We start from the raw sequence: 10,240 nt of genomic DNA on the forward strand, positions 1-10,240 counted from the left end.
AACTTCCTGTTTGATTGATCTTCCGCTCAGCAGTGACAAAGGGTCTGAAAAAGGAAAGCTAATGTAAAGTGCCTCATACAAATCTTGATTATTTCTAATTGCAAGCGTTATTAAAATGACTATTTAGGGAAAAAAAAATTATGCTAACCGGTGGGTCAGTGGTTGCTGGAAGGTGCTTTCTGTCGGTAGATGAAATTGGTTGCAAAGAAGCATATGGGGCTGTGAAAAACATGGACCACTCTCTAGGCTAGTTTGACTGAGACCTCAGATCTACCTCCTTTTCTCCAGACCCACCCTGTCCCCTAACTATGGTGACTTCTTGCTCCAAATACCCAATCAGGGCTTGAGATAGCCAAAAATGTCAAAATCAAGGGCTAATTTCCATGTACCTGAACATTTAAAATATAACAGAAAATTCTCAATAATGTATATTCTTAAGTTCGGTTCAGTCGCACAGAAGTAATCTGATCTTGGACCCTCCACACACAACCTAAGAAAAGGTGAGATGGTAATCATGCTTGACCCAACCTTGTTTTCCTAACAGTCTACACTGTACACATCCACACATGGTGTAAGGGATGGCTCAAGCATGGTTTATTTACTCTCATCGTTGGATCTCATAAGCTGTGTGTGGCCTCCGAGCTTCTATGTTGTAAAAGCCGTGCCAGAGGAAACGTAACATTTTACAGTACTCTCTTCTGGTGACAGATCATGCAAACGTCAGACACAGACACAATGAGAAGGATGGATTTCAGACTTTATGCGGCTGCATGTTTGGGTCTACAGAGGCAACCAGATGTCTTGGCTGTAGGGGAACCTATTGATGAACTCTCTGTTAACCGCAATATGTAACATGTTTACATGGCAAAACATGCCTGTTAACGACTAAATTCTGCTAAAAAATTGCGCGTAACTGATATTTGATTATTATTTTAAAATGTCACGTTGTATTATTCATATATGGAATACAAACGTGCACTGGATAATGCAAAACTTCTGCCTGACCAGAAGTTTAACATTCCTTTTAATAATGAGCAGATCCATGTGCAGCTCAGGCTTCTCCAACACTATATGAGAGGTCTAGAAAGTCTCCTTCTTTGTACTAAACTTTGCTTTCTTTCAGCCAACAATATCAAATCTCGCATCCTCCGTTGGATTGATTTTAGGTGATTTCTCCTTCCCGCCCTGCTGTGGTTGTTTGGCAATGGGAGCAGGTTTTTACTATGCAGTGGCAGGACCTGACTCCTTCTCATTATGAAGGGCTATGGAGGGAGGAGGGAATAGAGGGTTGAAATAGAGAGGGTAGGGCACTCAGATAAGTTCCCCTTTGTGCACACACAAGGAGGTAAGAAGCAGAGAGCATATGTGGTAGTAAGGAGATCACTTGTGTGGCTCCACAGGTCCTGACGCATGGCCCTGAAGCTTTCTTTTGTTTACCACGCTGAGCAGTGCCTATTTACAACTTCAGATCTATCCTATGTTCTATAATCCTCCATTTCTAATCTACTTATTGATTTATTTGGAACAGCTATTAACAGTAATTTGAAAGAAGATAACCAGGTAATGTAAAAGTAATGACAATTATTTGGAAGTTGTACTCCATTTATTAGAGATGTGTTTTATATGCAAAGCAGTAACACACAAACACACATTTATTTACTTTTGTTCTACTAAGGATCATGTTTTATGTTCCTTATTAACTGTCGCAAACTTTTATGTCATATTATTGAGGGCATGTGGGCACACCTGGTGGGAATTATGTTAGACGATGCAAAAACATTGTGGCACAGAGAATCACCAAGGTATGAAGCTCTGTCATATCTTCTTTTGGGCCTCATCATTCAATCCAGCGCCGCTACTTCCTTCTTCGGCACACACTACCTCCTGCTTTTGACTGCAGATGCGTTGTGAAATAGTTCATATGTGATGATGCACATAATCGCTGCTAATTATTGTTTTCCTTTTTGTGAGTACTTGAAAAGTACTTCACCTCCTCATCTTTGAACAACATACTCAATAGTTATTAACCGATGTGACCCCGCAGGAGTGGTCTAAAGCAGTGGTTTGCCTCACCTTTGTCTATAAGATTTGGTATATGACGCCCAGCATGATAGTGCTGCTCAATATACAGGCCTGCCACCCTCACCCTGCCTTTCAGCACCTTCTGGTCCACAGAAAGGAGCTCTTTGTTCAACCATGTGCTTGTGACGTCCACTCAACTCCATGCTTCCATTAGCTACAGTCTGCCAAATAACCAGGGATTGTGATGGAGCCTAATTCCCACTGCATATGTAGTATTTACTTAAGGTGGAATTAAAAAAAAATCCCTCTCACAGGACACAGAGACAAGACTCCTCTTATAACTTACCTTAGTCACACTTGTAGGCTTTACCTGACTGATTCAGCTGTTGTAGAGCTGTATTATTTTAATATGTGTCAACTATAATTGCCACGATTCTCCATTCATCTCTATTAATGTGATTTTATTGGGGATATTTAAAGACATTTTATTATATGACAGCATCACTTTGTCCCACAAATGATGAGCATTAGCAGTTTTTTTTGTCCAATTTTACCATCTTTACATTTTCACATATGTTTTATTGCACATGAAAAGTTTAAAAATAATAAAAAGTACTTAACTGAAATTTTCCAAAGCCTCGAAAAGTACTGAATTAGTGTTTCTTTTTACCTGTGGTATTTTTCCACTTTTCAGGCCTCATATTCTATGCTCATGTTCACAAATAAAGTATGCCAGCCTTTCGCTTATTTTACTTGGATACTGTGACACAGATTCTCTTATCGTGGTTCTCTTTTTAATCACATTTCCCTGGTATAGATTCCTACACTACACGAATTGAATCCAGGCTCCTGGATTTAAACATGTCTATGAGACAGGCTGACCTGCTGAGCTAAGTCTACAAGTATATGGAAATAAAGCAATATTCAAACATCACTTTTAAAATAAACATTTGCGCTTAGCCAAATGCGCTCTTACACTGTCTCTTTTTAAGAAAATCCATATGTCGCTTCATATTTTCATGGCTTATAGAGCTGGCTATGTGACATCCCATTATCATATGATAAGAAACAATGAACTATGAACTTACTGGTTTCTACTGAGAGTCAAAAACAATTTACCAAACTGGGGTTTTTTTTGTTTTTTTAACCAATATCTTCTTCCTTCTGGAGTCGTGTAGGTGCACATCTATTCAGCAAGCCGAACATGCTTCTAATAAAGGTTGCAGACAACGTTTGGCTATTGAAGTTTTTTCTGGAAGCAATTGTGATTATTTTGAAAACAATTCTTGAAGAATAAAAAGGACGGGTTAGCACAGACAAGAGGTTAAAAGTTAACATTCTGCCTCATGCTGAAAAGGAAAAGGCCAAGTATGAGCACCGTTTTCTATACATTTTAGCTGAAACCAGCTGAAAACATTTCATAGTTTGGAAAAAGTTTAAAACTGACAAAAGACTGCTCATCACCATGAATCAGGAGTGTGCTCAAGTTTTGCATCTTTCTATTTATGAAATTTTTCCTACCAGCAAAGCTGAGCAAATGTTTGCAAATATAATCTGATACTTACTTATTTTATCTACAGCGATACTAAACTGGTAACAGAGGAATCCACTTACTTGGACTTATCATATGAATATATTCCTTCTAATGAAAGAAGCACACATCTGGAGATATCACTGCCTCATTTATAACAGAGAGTATTTTTGTGCATTTTGAAGAACTTCACATCGTTAAAGTAAAGGAGCATGTTTGTTCATTGGTGGTAACTGGTGGTTAACTAACCAACTGCCAGAAATTTAGACTTGCTTTACATGACTTTCAAAACTGTAACCACTGCGGTGTCTCCAACATACTTGGTTATAAATCTTGAAGGTAGAGCAATGCCATGCATGCATTAATTCTTCAGGCAAACCACACACCTTTCCACAGGCCCTCACCAAAAAAAAACATGCAGTGTGGTCAGTTTTTCCAGGTTGTCCCAATTAAAGGGGATGAATATGAAACCTTTCTCCTGTGCTTACGAAGGTCTAAACCAAATGCATCATCAAAATCAGCATGGATTTCAACAAGCAATAACGATATAAAGAAAGGTTAATTTTGTGCACACAACAGACCTTTAGATGTTATTAACCAGAAAAATTATTGAAAAATTACTTCTCATTAACGGAAATATTTAATCAGCAGTCAGCAGCTCAATTTAAATGTGCAGATATAGTCAAGTTGATGGTCATGGTCTAAGTATTTCAGAAACTGCTGATCTCCTGAGATTTTCCCACATAACCATGTGTAGGGTTATGTGGGAACCCTAAAACGGTTGCAAGTTCAAAATGCTGCTGCCAGGCTTCTGACAAAATGATTTTCACATGTGACTCCAATCTTGATGCAGCTACACTGGCTTATTTCAGTGCAATTTAAGAATCTTTTACTGACTTGGAGAGCTCTTCATGGACAGGCACCAGGTTATATCAGAGGGCTTCTGCACCTACATGTCCCTGGTAGGTCCCTGAGGTTCTGTGACCAGGGTCTGCTGATGGTGGAGCTGAAAACAAAAGGAGACAGAACCTTTTGTCCAGTGGCCCCCAGACTCTGGAACTCTCTTCCTTTGGACTTTAGCGATCCCTTTTAAAAGCCGGTTCTAAACATATCTCTTTAAATCTGCTTTTTTTACTTTCTTTACTTTCTCTCGTTTTGTTATATTTTTAATGCATTGTTAGCTCTTGAGAAGCACTTTGTGATTTTATATATTGAAAGGTTCTATATAAATAAAGTTTCACTTACTTATTTACTTACATGTTGAAGCCAGAGGTCAGAAGTCAAAGAAGACTAATGTGGGCTGATAACAGGACAACAGTATCTCACAAAACCAGAACTAACAACCATGATACACCTCTGAGCATCTCTGAATTCACAGCACATGGACCCTTGAAGCAGACTGGCTACACCAAAGAAGATCACACCGAGTATACTTGGTACACTTCCCCCCCCCCCCACCCTTATTACAAAATTAGGTTTTTTTTTTAAGCACCAGAATTATTGCTGCCCATGTTCATCCCTTCATGATCACAGTGTACCATCTTCTCATTGTGTCACAATGCTTATTTAATCTTAACTGTACTGTACTCGAATGACCTCCACCCTCACCAGATCTCAGTCTAATACACTGTAAAATCTAATTAGTTCCCAGAACTCAAAAAAATTATGGAAACTCGTTGCCTCAAAAAAATTGAGTAAAGCTTAGCTAAAAATGACTAAGTTAGGACAACTTATTTATTTTGAGTACTCTGTACAAGCTCATTTGTTCCCAGAACTCAAAAAAATTGGATCAAGTTTACGTAAGATGACCAAGTTAGGGCAACTTACTCATTTTGAGTACACTGTACAGCCTTGTTAGTTCCCAGAACTCAAAACAATTATGGAAACTCGTTGCCTCAAAAAAACTAAGTAAAGCTTACTTAAGATGACTGTTAGGACAACTTATACATTGCAAGTCTGCAGTATTAAGAATAACTTGATATTTCTGACTTTCTGACAATACTAATTGTTTACCTACTGACAAACATTTCAAGTTCAACTAAATGAAAAAACAATTTGTGGTAACCTGAATATGATTAAAAATAATTAACAACAATTTTTGTAATGATGTTAAAATGAGCCCAACTTTTATTTTCAAACACAACAAAGTATAACAGCCAACATACTGGACACTGTTCTGCTGAACAACAAACAATTATATTGCCATCACTGTTATAATCTTACAATGAAACAAAGTCTCAGATGTAATTATTCTGAAAATAAGTTTAGGCCTACCACAAGTTTGTTTTGTACTTACATTACTTATATAATCAAAATAAAATATTTGTTGTTTTGTCACAAGTGCAGTCTCTAATTTAAACAACACATTTGTTTTTCATTCCAACACAGGAGCTGGAATGTTGTAATATTTTAAGGATGGCTTGTTTCCAGTCCAGGCGTTACTGCCTGAATGACTATCACGGATCGAGGTGATCCAAATGTAGGTGCAGAAGAAAGTCTTTAACTTCCCTTAAGTACAGTGGCAGTGGATGTGGGTTGGAGATGCAATGAGCTTGAACCTGCAGGTGACCATCTTCACTGACCACACCATCTGTGATGGAGGACTCATCTCTCCTGTTGTCCTGCAAGCAAACAATCATATTTTTGGAACATGAACTTAATTGCTTTCTTAAAACATTTTTTTCTGCATTTGGTATAAAACAGACTCCAATTTAGACAATCTCAGGCTCCCTCCCCACCGGAGAGGTGACATTCAATGTCCCAATTGTCAGTCTGGATAGCCCTGACCACCACCCAACATACAATAATGTCATGAAAGCATCATTTTAAAAAGGGCTATGCAAACATGGGCAATAACTTTCATTCTAATGATGTGCAAAATGATTTGGGCACAAAACAAATTTTGCTGTTCGAAAACTTGCAGACTTCACTATATACAGTGTAGACCCTCTAAACTAAGTTTGAAGAAATGCAGACCAAACTGTTGTTGTTTGTTTACTTACACAGCATGTCTTGTAGAATTAACTGGAGTCACAGCAACAGCATAGTGCAGTCATATCTCAAGTCTAATAACAGAAGACAGGAAAAGATCAGTAAAGAAACAACTTAGCCAAACCAAAGCACAAACAAAGCAATAAGTAAAACAGGCTGATCTAAAGTATGATTAAAGTTCAGCCTGATTAATATAAATGTCACTGACAGTTGCTAATATATTGGCCGACAAATGCGATCCTCCTTTTCCCCAGACTACCCTTTCTGGATCACAAAATAACCTTTTAAGATATTTTCAGGCGAGAATGTAGCTGTGTAATGCTCAAATATCTACTTAATTTATCAAAATATCACATATTTGCAAAAGTGCTTCCACGTTTTCGGAGAGCTCTGTTATCCACCCCCCACACCTATCCCACCCCTAAAGGCTGCACCTCCCAAAGAATTTTGTCTGGGCTCTTATCTCACTTATTTATTTCAAACGATCAACAGAAAATTTCACCGACATAGTTTTATGTAAGGTTTTTAAGGCTGTGGTGTTAATTTTTAAGTAACATGAGCCCAGCGGCAGCAGCAACGCTAGGCTAACACTAACTAGCTAGCAAGATTTTAAACCTGGTGCTAAACTAAGAGAAGCCACAAAATCAGTTTGAATAAGAGTAAACATTTACTCACCAAGTCAGTGTATCAGGTAAAGATCCACAGCAATGACAACAATAGTCTCTTGAGCTGACGCTTCTCCGGGTTTGCTCAACATATTCCATAACAAATGCTGGCACCGTGAACATGCGGACTGATCCGCGAGGGAGGAGGACGGTAGTCACGTGGCATTTTCAAAACACATCTTTCATCCTTCCGCCCAGAGAAGCAAAACTTCCAGCTTACTTAGTTTTTCTAAGTTAGGACAACTCAAATTAATCGAGTTTATCAGCGTTTTTGCATAAAAAGTACTGGTAAGTTATTTAAATTGAGTTCTAATAACAAATTGATAAAAATTGAGTTCAGCCTACTTAATATTTTTAATTAAACACAATATTACATTTTACAGTGTAGAGGATGTGGTGGAAAGGGAGTTACATCATGGATGTGCAACCAACAAATCTGCAGCAACTGTTTGATGCTATCATGTCAACGTGACCTGAATTAAGGCAATTTTGAAGGCAGCAGGGGTTCAACACAGCACTATTATAAAAGCCTTTTAACAACTATCTTTAATATGTTTTTGCACTTTGTCATTGATTTGTTTTTGAAATATTTTAACAGTTGTGAATGAGCTGTATGTGTATGGATACATACTAAACTGATAGTATATAGTAACCATGTTATTTGAGGTATGGTGAAAACTGTTCTTTGTGGAAATGCCTTCCCTGGTCAGAATTTACCACACTAATCAGGTGGAAGGAGAAAAGTTTTGCCTCGACACAAGCTGCTAGGAACAGAGGTGTTCAGTAGGAGTTTTGGTCCAGTCTGCCAGCAAGCCCATCAGTACCTGGAAACTGGATGCCTTTCTCCCTCTAAAAAAAGCTTTGGGGAATGAAAAGTGGGATGGCAAGTTGGACCTTGGCAGCACTTTGCTCACCTCAGCTTAACTTTGTTAGCCTGTGATACACTCCCTGCAGACAAGTCTCCACTTGTCTGTGTGTACATTTTTTAATGAGATTATATGTATTATATATGTATTATATATGTCTTTTTTAAGAAGTAGATGTTCCTGAATCCTTGTTATGCAAAAAAAAAAAAGATTGCTCCTCCGATAAATGCATCATGTTGTGCTATTTTTGTGTTTCCTTTATAGAGCTTTTGGAAAGAGGTCGATTTATACTTGAGCCATGCGGTGAAGTGAGCAGTATCCTATTTTCATGATGAATGAGGCTCCTAGCAGGATGGTGGCAGGGAGGACAGCTTCAATGTTATCTCACAGCACCCTGACACACTGCACTTCTGAAGGCCTCCTCAGCTGGGAGGGTCCACCACACTGGGGCCTTCATCAATCACATCTAGGCCAGTTTCCACAAGCTATATAGTTTGGGCAGGCCTGCCACAGCCTTAGACAGAGAATCGCTCTCAAAGTATAACAACCTTAAATCAAACGTATTCAGGCATGGATAATCCAAATGTAAAAGTAGTAAATTGCTATTGCATATAAAGTACACTACTAAAGAGAAAAGCAAGCATTTAACTGTATAATACTTGGCACTTTCTTTGTTCAGTGAAAATTACAAAAAAGTAAAGTTCTTCATTTGCTGCAAAATCAATGGAACTTTTTTATTTCTTTGTACAACAAAGGAAAGTTACTGTTAACACAAAATAAAGACCTTCCCATTATCATGATATGGAGGTTAATAGCAATTGTTACTCAAACAGGATTTCTCATAACTCAAATTGGAGAAATGTGCTTTCTATACAAAGCACATTAAACCTTTACAAACCTACTTGTCTGTGCCATAATTAGTCTTCGGGGACTTGCAATGCTTTTTAATAGAGTCATATTATCCCTAGCATTGCTGCACGCTTTCAAAGCCTAAGCAATCAATGCAGAGTTAATGAACCCAGTCTTGGGGCTCCTGTAGCCCATTGGAGTGACACGTTGAGAGGCCCCAATACCTGAGAGCTCTATTTAAGGGTGAGATATTCCAAGTGGAAAAGGCTATTGGTAGCCAGGCCACATTTTACTGGGGTCAGAACAATTGGGAGAAAGGCACACCTAATGTTTCAGGGGTTCTCGTGCGCAGTAACACTGTCAGCACACAAGGGAACGCGGGACCCTTGAGGGTCAATCATGGGCCAGAGCTGCTGCCAGAGCCTCTCACCTTCACTCATAAATCCTTACAATCTGAACTCTCACTGAATGCTGTGAGAAGGTCAGGTGTATGGTGACCTCATTGTAAAGGTCAGCAGTGGCCTGTGCACCTCCATTAATTGGGAAATACCAGTTCCCACTTTGACTGCATGCTACTGGTTACACGTGACACTTGAAGTAGTTTCCTGAACATGCCCAGCTAACGTGCCAATGGAAGACAAAATGCAATGAATGCATCATTTCTTTTCTCCAGTTTTTCTGCAGGTATAGGCTTTTGGATGTGCGGTACTGTTGAAGAGCAGCACTACATGCTCTGTAGCATATTTTCACCCTTCTGTTATGACACCACTGAAATTTGAAGAACAAAGATAAAAATGTGGCTTTGGTATATAAAATAATCAGTATTACGAGGACACACTCATACAGAGAGAGGTTCAGTTTTCATCTGGACTGCCCCTGGTGAAAAAAATGTACTGAAAAAAAAATAACATCTGTTATTCTTGCTTTTTAAATAAAACCTTCCACCAAATGGCTAAAGCCCTCTGATAAAGCATCCAGAACACTGTGGTAAACTGTGGCACAAAGGCATACACTGTGAGCAAGGTGTACTGTGGTGCCTTGCCTCTGTTTTTGGAGCGTGCCTGTCTGCTGTCTACTGCTACCATGGTAAGAGGCAAGAGGCTATTTGGCTCAGCTTAGACGAGACTTGCACTGTACTACAGCTTGCTGAATATGTGGGTTTAGGTATTGGAAGCTGGCATGCTACATACATATTCATTATGGTGAGCACGCACACATTCACGGAGGCAAAACCACACACAGGCAGACACACACATACACACACACCACCTCTGGTGGATCCATTCCCAAAATGTTTTGGAGCAACCCCAGCTGCA

At 38.9% G+C, this 10,240-nt stretch overlaps 1 long non-coding RNA gene across 1 annotated transcript; it reads right to left on the bottom strand.

Annotated features, from left to right (window-relative positions):
• Window positions 1-5,949: 5,949 nt before the first annotated feature.
• LOC134625431 (uncharacterized) lies at window positions 5,950-7,489 on the bottom strand. The gene is made up of 3 exons (XR_010093728.1): window positions 7,220-7,489; window positions 6,556-6,618; window positions 5,950-6,174 (listed from the first exon to the last, which is right to left on the bottom strand). It is a non-coding gene; the product is annotated as an uncharacterized LOC134625431 (long non-coding RNA).
• Between the last annotated feature and the right edge of the window lie 2,751 nt (window positions 7,490-10,240).

The sequence above is a fragment of the Pelmatolapia mariae genome, linkage group LG4 (assembly GCF_036321145.2).
Source record: "Pelmatolapia mariae isolate MD_Pm_ZW linkage group LG4, Pm_UMD_F_2, whole genome shotgun sequence".
NCBI lineage: Eukaryota > Metazoa > Chordata > Actinopteri > Cichliformes > Cichlidae > Pelmatolapia > Pelmatolapia mariae.